Source organism: Carlito syrichta, unplaced genomic scaffold, assembly GCF_000164805.1.
Source record: "Carlito syrichta isolate Samal-C Ts95f unplaced genomic scaffold, Tarsius_syrichta-2.0.1 Scaffold303373, whole genome shotgun sequence".
Classification (NCBI taxonomy): Eukaryota; Metazoa; Chordata; class Mammalia; order Primates; family Tarsiidae; genus Carlito; species Carlito syrichta.
In genome coordinates, this window is record NW_007247469.1 from 86,588 (window position 1) to 97,370 (window position 10,783).

The window sequence follows — 10,783 nt, forward strand, 5'->3', positions numbered from 1 at the left end:
AGGCGGGTCTCGAACCCGCGGGCTCAGGCAATCCACTCACCTCAGCCTCCCAAAGGCGCAGGATTACAGGCTGAGCCACCGAGCCCGGCTCCAGTTAGTTCTTTTAAAGTGAAATATGTATTAAAATATATCTTACAGAATAGTACACAAATACCAGTATAACTTATTGCATTTTAATAAGATTAACACACCTGTATGGCCAGCATCATTATAAAAATAAAATAAAACATTAAGAACAATAAAAATCCAGAACCCCCAGCCCCATGCGCTGTCCTAATAACTTCTCAGACATAACAATTACCCTGATGTCTAACACTAGAGATTAGTTCTGTTGTTTCCTTTTAAATTGTATGCAAGCAAAATTATGCAGTATAGATGTACAGTTAGTTTTTACATGCCAGGAAAATAAAGATGATAGAGTATAAAGTAAGCTTAAAATGCCAAATCCTTATTAACAATGTCTCTAGGGTCAGGTAATATTAGACAATCAGCCAAAGACATCCAGTGATTACCAGAAAAGTGGGTCACATCTGTGTTGACAGCTCTGTTTTCAATCTTAATGATTTAAGTTTATAGCTAGGATCCTCATTAGAGAGTGTACACTCATTAAAAAGTAGCTTGGATGCTTGGAAAAGTTTTGATACACTTGCTGATGTTTAGCTGTTACACAAGTGTTGAAGGCAAAGTTGGGCATTTACTGAAAAGGCACAACAAAAAGTTGATAACTACAAAATACCAGCACAGGAATGTCCCAACCTGTCAGTTGGGAAGAGTGGTCCTCTAGAGCAGCATTTTCCAGTCTCAGCATGTGAAGTTTTTCGTCAGTTGTCCCTGTGCTAATTACCAGTATTGTTTAGGAATATGATGGGGTTGCATTTTCATGCCTCCTTGAAGCATTCATGTAACTTGCTTTGGCCAATAAAATGTGAGCAGAGGTAACCTATGTAATTTCCAGTTGCCAGCTTTAAAAGCCAGTGAGTGATTTGTGACACTCCTATCCCTCTGCTGTAGTGATTACAAAGCAAAATCTAAGTAAAAACTATGAACCAAGACCTGTGCTGGCACCTGTGTTGTCCATATACTGTGAGTGAGAAATAATTTTTTTGTGCATTAAACTACTGAAAGTTTTGGGCTGTTTGTTACTGTAGCATAACTTAGCCCAGCCTTCCTGATAGAGTTTTGGTTTCTATCTCAGTCTTGAAATAATTGGGAGTAAAGTTATTATATAAATGTTTTTCCCTTTGAAAGAGAAGTACAATGTTTACAGTGATATTTATATGTATGATATTTGTATGTATCACATTAGTGAAAATCATATGAGCCCACTCAACTCATACCAATTATCACTGTCTATAAAACTCTAAAGAATCTCTTTAGCATTATGAAGTTTCAAATAGATTCCACTCTGAGTCAAATATTGTTTAATTAAATTTAATAATGGGCTGATGGGTAAGGAGTTAGTGGTTAGTGAGGAGTGTACAAAAGACAATAGCTCTGTGGGTGAGTCTAAAGATTACCTCTATCAAAACCATGGGTTGCATCCAACTGGTTCAAAGTCTCAATTTTCACATCAAGATTTCTATAAAGACCATCCACACCTGCCAGGTGTTGCTTACACAATCAAAATTACAAAGAGCAATGGCTACCTTGGTATGTTGTTACTTAGCAATAAACCTCTAAATGCTGCAAATAAGCAAAGTGAATTTTTCAATACAAAATGCAAGAATTCTAAGTGTCAGTTCATCAAAATGATTCTTACTAATCTTTTTTTTTTTTTTTGAGTTGGAGTCTCACTCTGTCGCCCAAACTGGAGTGCAGTAGCCACTCCCGGCCACCGCAGCCTTGGCCTGCTGGGCTCCAGCGATCCTTCCGCCTCAGCCTTCCAAGTAGCTGGAACTACAGGCGCATGCTACCATGCCCAGCTGATTTTTTTTATTTATTGTAGAGATGAGGTCTCGCTGCCCAGGCGGGTCTTGAACCTGCGGGCTCAGGCAATCCACTCACTTCAGCCTCCCAAAGGCGCGGGATTACAGGCTGAGCCACTGAGCCCAGCTAATTCTTACTAATCTTAAAGACCATAATACAATGTTCAATTTTAATCCATGGGTTGCATACTCAATCACTAGATTAAATATTTATGTAACTTTTGAATTTCATTTGTTGATAAATTATACATTTTCTTTACATAATTAATTTAAAGTAAATCATATGCCTATATCATTCTTAAATGATGAAAAGTAAAACTTTTCTTTATGAATTATCATTATTACTATGTTTTTATTAAATTTATGTTGAATTATTTAATAGCAAATAAAACATGTGCATACATTTTTTTCTTAAAATTATTTACCTCTTACCAGGCAAAAATGCTTAAATGATTTTGAAAATGTCCTAAGGAAGTTTGTAAGATTAGTATATATTTTTATTGAAAGAGGCCTTCAAGTCAAGTAAGATTTGCAGTGTTTCAAGAAAGCATTATTATCTTTATAAAGAGTTTATTTCTAGAATTGAAAATGCTATTAAATCAATTGTTACATAATGTTAATCCCTACTATTAATCTTAGAGTTATTTGTTAATAAACAAATAACTTTTACATATTTTCCCACTTTATTCCTCTCACAATTATTCACTTTTTTATAGATAAGAAAAGAAAGTTAGAGAGTTAAGGAGACTTACTTAGCGTTAACATGCTATTTAGTGAGAAAGCCAGGATGAAATTTTTATAAACTACTCACTTTACACTATACCAGAATCAGAAATAAGCATGCCCAAAAGTATTAACAAGGATTCAAATTGTATGAGAAAAATATAAAAAGACAAACATCTGGTATGAAGAGAGGAAGAAAAAAGAAGAGCAAAGAATGCAAGCAAGATGTAGGATTTTAAATTCTAGTCTTAGTATTTCTTTTTGTTTTAAGTTGGAGTCTCACTCTGTCACCCAGACTGGAGTGCAGTGGCTGCTCCCGGCCACCGCAGCCTTGACCTGCTGGGCTCTGGAGATCCTTCCGCCTCAGCCTTCCGAGTAGCTGGAAGTAGCGCGCGCTACCACACCCAGCTAATTTTTTTTTATTTATTGTAGAGATGAGGTCTTGCCAAGTTGCCCAGGCGGGTCTCGAACCCGTGGGCTCAGGCAATCCACTCACCTTGGCCTCCCAAAGTGCTGGGATTACAGGCTGAGCCACCGAGCCCGACCTAGTCTCAGTATTTTAAAAGGTGAATGAAAATTGCTTCAATAAATTCTTTTTATCCACAGAGGAAAATAATCATAACTGCCCTTTATTGAATACTTTATATATGGTAGGAGCTATAAGTACAAGGAGGGGACCCCCCGCAAACCCAGAATTTTCTTTTGTAGTGTTCTAGAAACCCATCAGCATTAGTATACCAGCTAGAGGTTTTTTAAAAGGCTGTGTTTGGCTTCAGTGAATTTTTTTTTTGGAGATTCTTTCAATGTGTTTGCCTATTTCATGATGGGTCATTTATGAGGTTACCTGCCCACACTGTGCTGAGTGTTCAGCAGTTTTTGACCAAACATGGCATGACTCCTGTGTCCCATCCTCCCCATTTACCCAATCTCACCCCAAGTGACCTTTTGTTCTTTTTCCTTTTGTTTCCCTGAATGAAAAAATCCTCCAAGGGAAACGTTTTGCCCATGTGGAAGAGGTGAAAAGAAAAATGAAGCACTAAAAGGCATTAAAATTGATGAGTTAAAAAACTGTTTTGAGTAGTGGAAAAAGTGTCTTGATAGGTGTATTGCATCAAACAAAGAATACTTTGAAGGTGACTCAAGTTTAAACATATAAAAATAAATACACAATTTTTTACAAATAAATTCCGGGTTTTTTTGGGTCTCCCTCATACATTAGCTCATTTTCATTTCACAATATTTCTCAAATTAGGGTTTATCATCCTTTTATTACTGATAAATAATAATTGTACATACTTTTGGGGTGTATGTGATATTTTGGTACATCTGTAAAATGTGTGATAGTCAAATCATTGTAAGTGGACTATCACCTCACTTATTTTTCTTTGTATTGGGAACACTTGCAATTCTTCTCCTCTAGCTGTTTTGAAATATATAATAAATTATTGTTAACTATAATTTTCCTACTGCGCTATCAATTACTAGATCTTATTCCTTCTAATTATCATTTCGTACACCTTAACCAACTTTTCTTTATTGCCCCCACACCCATCCCTCTAGTAAACACCATCTACTCTCTACCTCCATGAAATCTACTTTTCTAGCTTCCACATATGACTGTGAACATGAGATATTTGTTTTTCTATATTTTGCCTACTTCGCTTAACATAATGACCTTCGGTTCCAGTGCTGTGAATAGTAAGATTTTATTCTTTTTTGTTATTGAATAATATTCCATTGTGAATTAATACCATATTTTCTTTATCCATTCGTCAGTTGATGGACACTTAAGTTGATTCTACATCTTGGCTATTGTGAGTAGTGCTGCAATAAACATGGGAGTGCAGATATTTCTTTGTTTTAGTTTCTTATGTGTTCTGGTTAGTAATCTTGCTGGAAATATAATTTGCAAATATTTTCTTCCATTTTGTGAATTGTCTCTTCACTTTGTTGATTGTTCCCTTTGCTGTACAGAAGCTTTTTGTGGTTGATATAATTCAACTTGTCTGTTTTTGCTGTTGTTGTCTATGCTTTTGAGGTCTTACACAAAAAGTATTTGCTGAGACCAATGCCCTGTAGCATTTCTCCAATGTTTTCTTCTAATTGATTCATAGTTTCAGGCCTTACATTCATAGTCTTTAATTCATAGTGAGTTGATTTTGGGTATGGTAAAAATGGGAGCCTAGTTCCATTCTTCTGCAGATGATATCCAATTTTTCCAGCATTATTTTCAAAAAGACTGTTCTTTCCCTCAATGTATGCTCTTAGCATCTTTGTCAAAATGTCAAAAATGAGTTAACTGTAAATGCATGGGTTTATTTCTCACTATATTGCCCAGTCTGGTCTTAAACTCCTGGCCTCAGTGATCCTCCCACCTTGGCCTCCCAAAGTGCTGGGATTACAGGTGTAAGCCTCTTTTCTTTCTTCCTTTCTTTTTCTTTCTTTCTTTCTTCCTTCCTTCCTTCCTTCCTTCCTTCCTTCCTTCCTTCCTTTCTTTTCTTTCTTTCTTTCTTTCTTTCTTTCTTTCTCTTTCTTTCTGCCTCTTTCTCTGTCTGTCTCTCTCTCCCTTCCTTTCCTTTCCTTTCTCCTTCCTTCCTTCCCTCCTTCCTTCCTTCCTTCTTTGTTTGTTTGTTTGTTTGTTTCTACCTCTTTCTCTGTTTCTCTCTCTCTCCCTTCCTTTCTTCTTTCCTTTCTCCTTCCTTCCTTCCTTTCTTTCTTCTTTTTCTTTCTTTCTTTCTTCTTTTTTCTTTCTTTCTTTCTCTTTCTTTCTTTCTTTCTTTCTTTCTTTCTTTCTTTCTTTCTTTCTTTCTTTCTTTCTTTCTTTCTTTCAGGGTCTTACTCTGTCACCTAGGCTGGAGTGCAGTGGGATAATTACAGCACACCGCAGCTTTGACCTCCTGGGTTGGCTCAGGCAATCCTCCTGCCTCAGCCTCCTGAGTAGCTGGGACTACAACCACCCCCCACACCTGGCTAATTGTTTATTTTTTATTTTTTGTAGAGAAAAGGTCTCACTCTGCTGCCCAGGCTAATCTCAAATTCCTGAGCTCAAGTGATCCTCCCACTTTGGCCCCCCAAAGTGCTGGGAATACGGGTGCCCACCACTGCTCCCAGGTAATTTTTGTAGACACAAGGGCTCTCTCTTTTGCCCAGGCTGATCTCAAATTCCTGGACTAAAGTGATTCTCCCACCTTGACCTTCGAAGTAGCTGAGATTACAGGCATGTACCACTATGCCCAGCTAATATTCTTATTTTTAGTAGAGACAAAGTCTTACTCTGTGGCCCAAGCTAGAATGCAGTGGCACAATCACCGCTCACTGCAGGCTCCACCTCTTGGGCACAAAAGATTCTCCCACTTCAGCCTCCTGAGTAGCTGGGACTACAGGCACCACCAAAATGCCCAGCCAGGCCGGGCTCGGTGGCTCAGACTGTAATCCCATGCTTTGGAAGGCCGAGGTGAGTGAATTACCTGAGCCCACGGATTTGAGACCCGCCTGGGCAACTTGGCGAGACCTCATCTCTACAATAAATAAAAAATTAACCGGGCATGGTAGCGTGCGCCTGTAGCTTCCGCTACTTGGAAGGCTGAGGCGGAAGGATCGCCCGAGCCCAGCAGGTCGAGGCTGCGGTGGCCGGGAGCAGCCACTGCACTCGTCTGGGCGACTGAGTGAGACTCCAACTCAAAAACAAACAAAAATGCCCAGCTAGCATTTTTGTAGACATGAAGTCTTACTATGTTGCCTAGGCTGGTCTCAAACTCCTGGGCTCAAGTGATCCTCCTTCCTTGGTCTCCCAAGTAGCTGAAATTATTGGTGTGAGCCAACATGCCCCCAGCTAACCTTCCTATTTTTGTAGAGAAAAGGGCTCGCTCTGTTGACCAGACGAGTGCAGTAGCATGATCATAGCTCACTATAGCCTTGACCTCCTGGGCTCAGGCAATCCTTCTGCCTCAGCCTCCCGAGTAGCTGGGATGACAGTTGCTACCACATCAGTTAATTTAAAAAAATATATTTTTTAAGGAAGAGGGTCTTGCTTTATTGCCCAGTTTGGTTGCTAACACCAGGCCTCAAGTGATCTTCTTGCTTCAGCCTCCCAAACCATTGAGACTACAAGCACCACCACACACAACTCATTTTTCTATTTTTTGTAGAGATGAGGTCTTGCTGTGTCCTGCTTTAAAGATAAAGAAACCATAATTTGGAGAGAAAGAGGTCAATAACCAGTAAATGCAAAAACCAGGATACAAAATTAGTTTTGTATATGTCTTTGCAAAGCCCAACACTGAGATCTACCAGATATCTGGGATATAAGTTAAGTTGCAACAAGACACAAGAAAAAATTCAGGGTTTTGTTGCTGTTGTTTTGTCTTGTCTGTTTTTACATTTTTGACCTTCTATAAGAAAACCTGTGGTTTGTGTAAGCTCAGACTAGAAGCAGCCTTAAAATTTTTAACTGTAGTCTTGTTTATGTGAGAAAACTTGACCATATCACCAAACCTTTTGAGATCAAGTGCTTAAATATTTTGCATTTCACGCATCCCTGGAGACCAAGTGTCTTTTGGCCTGAGTCTGGTATTCTTTTTTCTGAGCTGACACCACATAGGAAAAGAGCTTACCTGAAAATGCATGGCTTGCATTTCAGAGAGTGTCATGATCTAGAAACCAAAACCTGGGAAACCATTCTTTCTCTGCTTTGGGCATTAAAAGGTTATTGTTCAATCGAACCTTTAAAAGTGTAAATGTGCACACTGACAAAACTTCCTGGCACTAAAAATGTCCCATATATATTTGCACACAGCCTTTATTTTTCCATACATATATATTTTCATGTAATTATTATGAATATATGTTCAGATTCACCATACATTGCCAAATATACATGCTTAAGTAATGATCCCCTAAAAGAGCATTCCTAAACAGTTTGAAGTGGCAATGAACTAATATACTGTTGTTTCTTGGTCTCTATGGAGGATTGCTTCAAGGAACACCTGAAGATACCAAAATCCCAGAATGCCCAAGTCCTTTGTATAAAATGACTTAGTATTTAGGCCAGGCGCGGTGGCTCAGGCCTGTAATCCCTGCACTTTGGGAGGCTGAGGTGAGAGGATTGCCTGAGCTCAGGGGTTCGAGACTAGCCTAGGCAACTTGGTGAGACCTTGTCTCTACAATTAAAAAAAAAATTTAGCCAGATATGGTATTCTGTGGCTTTAGTTCCAGCTACTTGGAAGGCTGAGGTAGAAGGATCACCTGAGCCCAGCAGGTCGAGGCTGCGGTGGCTAGAAGCTTGCCACTGCATTCTAGCCTGGGCAACAGAGTGAGACTCTCACTCAAAAATAATGTATTTGCATATAACCTATGCATATCCTCCTGTTTAAGTCATCTCTAGATTACTTGTGATATCTAATACAACATAAATGCTATGTAAGTAGTTTTTATTCTGTATTGTTTAGGGAATAATGACAATAAAAATGTCTGTATTTGTTCAGTACAGATGCAACCATCCTCTTTATTTCTGAATTTTTTCATTCCACAGTTGGTTAAATCCACAGATACAAAAGCCACATATACAGGGAACCAACTTTAATTTATTTGAAGATATCATTCTTCTCCTTGAAAATGCCTTATGACTCTATGTTAAAACTCACATTGCTTTGCCAATGTTTTATTCCTTCTCAAAATAATTAGAGGCATCCTATGGAACTACAAAGCCACAGTGTTAAGTACAAAAAATTCTAAGGTATATTCAGTTAGCAAGAGGAGAATAGAGTTGAACATCATTTACCTTTTGGACATATTTGTGAAATGGGCAGTAGTAAAGTTTCCCCTGGGGAGGCCTTATAATGGAGAAAACTAGAAATTTAAAGTCCCAGAACCAAGCTACATTGGGAAGCGGTGAACATGACCAGACAAGAATAGGGAACAGGAGAGAGGGTGGCTCAGGATTATTTACTAAATGGATTGTCTGCCCTCTTGGTTGACCTTTATTGAACCAATCCAGCAGTCCATATTACATTGCTTACTCCTGACACATTGTGAAAATTCTATATGGCTTCTGTGTAGTTGTAATTATATAACATATATCATTATATATTATTTAGTTATATATAAATTATATAGCATAATTTATAAGTCAGTTATTTTCTGCAGTGAGCTTGAACTATCTTTGGTACTGGAAAGTGCTGTCCTTGATCATGGTTCCATAAATAAAGCAGATTGGTGAGAAGAAAAAATGGAAAGGAAAAGACAGATGAGTAGGAAGTGGGGGAGAACTGAAGTAGGGTGCTGAGTGATGAAGCAGGAGAGAGATGTTAAAGTTGAAGAGAGCAAAGGCAAGAAAATGAAATAAAATAAAGGGGATAGCTCCCATGGCAAAGAGAGCTGGACCATGAAGGATATTTACATATTGTTTCTTCCTTTGTCTGTCCTCAGAACAGGTTTCTGATCCACAAAGAGGTTAACTTTGAAGTCACAGGACAGAACATTATCAAGCAGGTGGCAATCACTGGGCAGCTTGGTGTGAAGCCCCAGACAGGCAACAACATTCCACTCATAGCCACTAACTTCTGCATCCAGAGTAAGGATGTATTGCATCTGTCACCCTCTTCCATCACTACAGATGCCAAGGGTCAGATGGTTCTGCGAATCACTCCAGACATGATGACCACGTTGTCCAAGTCCCAGGTAACCACAATCAAATTGACTCAGGACCTCTTTGGGATAGGAGGCAGCACTACAGGCAAAGGCCTCTCTGCTACCTTACATGTCACTTCCAATCCAGTCCATGCAGCTGATAGCCCTGCAAAAGCCAGTTCGACCAGTGCCCCTTCATCCACTCCAACAGGTACCATCGTGGTAAAAGTAACTTCTGACCTCAAACCAACAGAAGCCTCAAGTTCAGTTTTTCGCTTGATGCCAGCTCTTGGTGTGAGTGTGGAAGACCAGAAAGGAAAAAGCACAATAGCTTCTTCAAAAGCGAAACCAGCTGCCACTATCCGCATCAGTGTTATGCCTGGAGCCTGGAGGCGATGCCTCCCAAAGCAGGCCAGACCATCACAGTTGCAACCCACTCCAAGCAAGAATCCTCAGTAGCCAGTGGGTCTGGAATTGTTCACTCTTCAGCATCATCCTTTCTCAGTATGAATGCTGCTGTGTCCAAGACTGTGACTGTGGCTTCTGGGGCTGCAAACACCCCCATCAGCATCAGGAGCCCCCACTGCACAGCAGGTCCCGGTCAGCACCACGGTTGTGTTCACATCCCAGGCTGGGAAGTTGCCTATAGGGATCACAGTTTCACTCTCTGTGATTAGCCAGCCAATGAAGGACAAGAGTGTGATCACAGACCCCATCATCAAAGGCAACCTTGGGAGCCAACCTCAGTGGGTTGGGTCGCAGTATCATCCTCATGACCATGCCAGTGGATACTAAACTCATTGCTGGCAATAAACCTGTTAGTTTCCTCACTGCCCAGCAGTTGCAGCAACTTCGGCAACAAGGCCAGGCCACACAGGTGCACATCCAGATTGTTCCTGCATTCTACCTCCAACAGGGAACAGCTTCTGGTTCCTCCAAAGCAGTCTTTACTATTGTTGTGACCACGGTTCCATCTCCTAAACAGGCACCTGAGCAACAGTAACTATGAGCAAGAGATGGCTTCCATAAAAGACCATACCTGATCTGTCCTGCCTGAAAGCAAGGGAGCAGAGAACTTGCATCTTTCCTCTAAGCTTGTCTGTCCAAGGCAATTGGGAGGGGGATAATGGCAACAGTGACCTGGATTCTGTTGCCATGCTCCACAGTGGAGCACACTGAGAAAGGTTCACTGCAGGATTCCAAGGTTTGCAACGTACCAGTCCAGGAGAAGATTCTGTTGGAGTCAGTTATGTCATACGAGCCAGAGTTCTCTCCTGAGAATAAGACACCCAGGGAAGGCTTACCAGTTGCAGAGTGCACAGTGAATAAGCCTCGTTCTGTATGAGGATTGTATTTTTCAGTTTCTGGTCTTCTCCATGACTAGTTATCTGGATAGGAGTTTTGTGTCCAGAAAATTTTATGTAACTTATTTTTTTTAAAAACCCATCATACGTCCTTATCAAATAGAAATGGGTTTTAGCTCTCCACGCCAAACTGATTACTTATTC

General features: G+C 40.0%; 1 pseudogene; it reads left to right on the forward strand.

Annotated features, from left to right (window-relative positions):
- The window catches only part of LOC103260860, a 91,482-nt pseudogene extending 81,245 nt beyond the window's left edge, over nucleotides 1-10,237 (forward strand).
- Nucleotides 10,238-10,783: the final 546 nt, after the last annotated feature.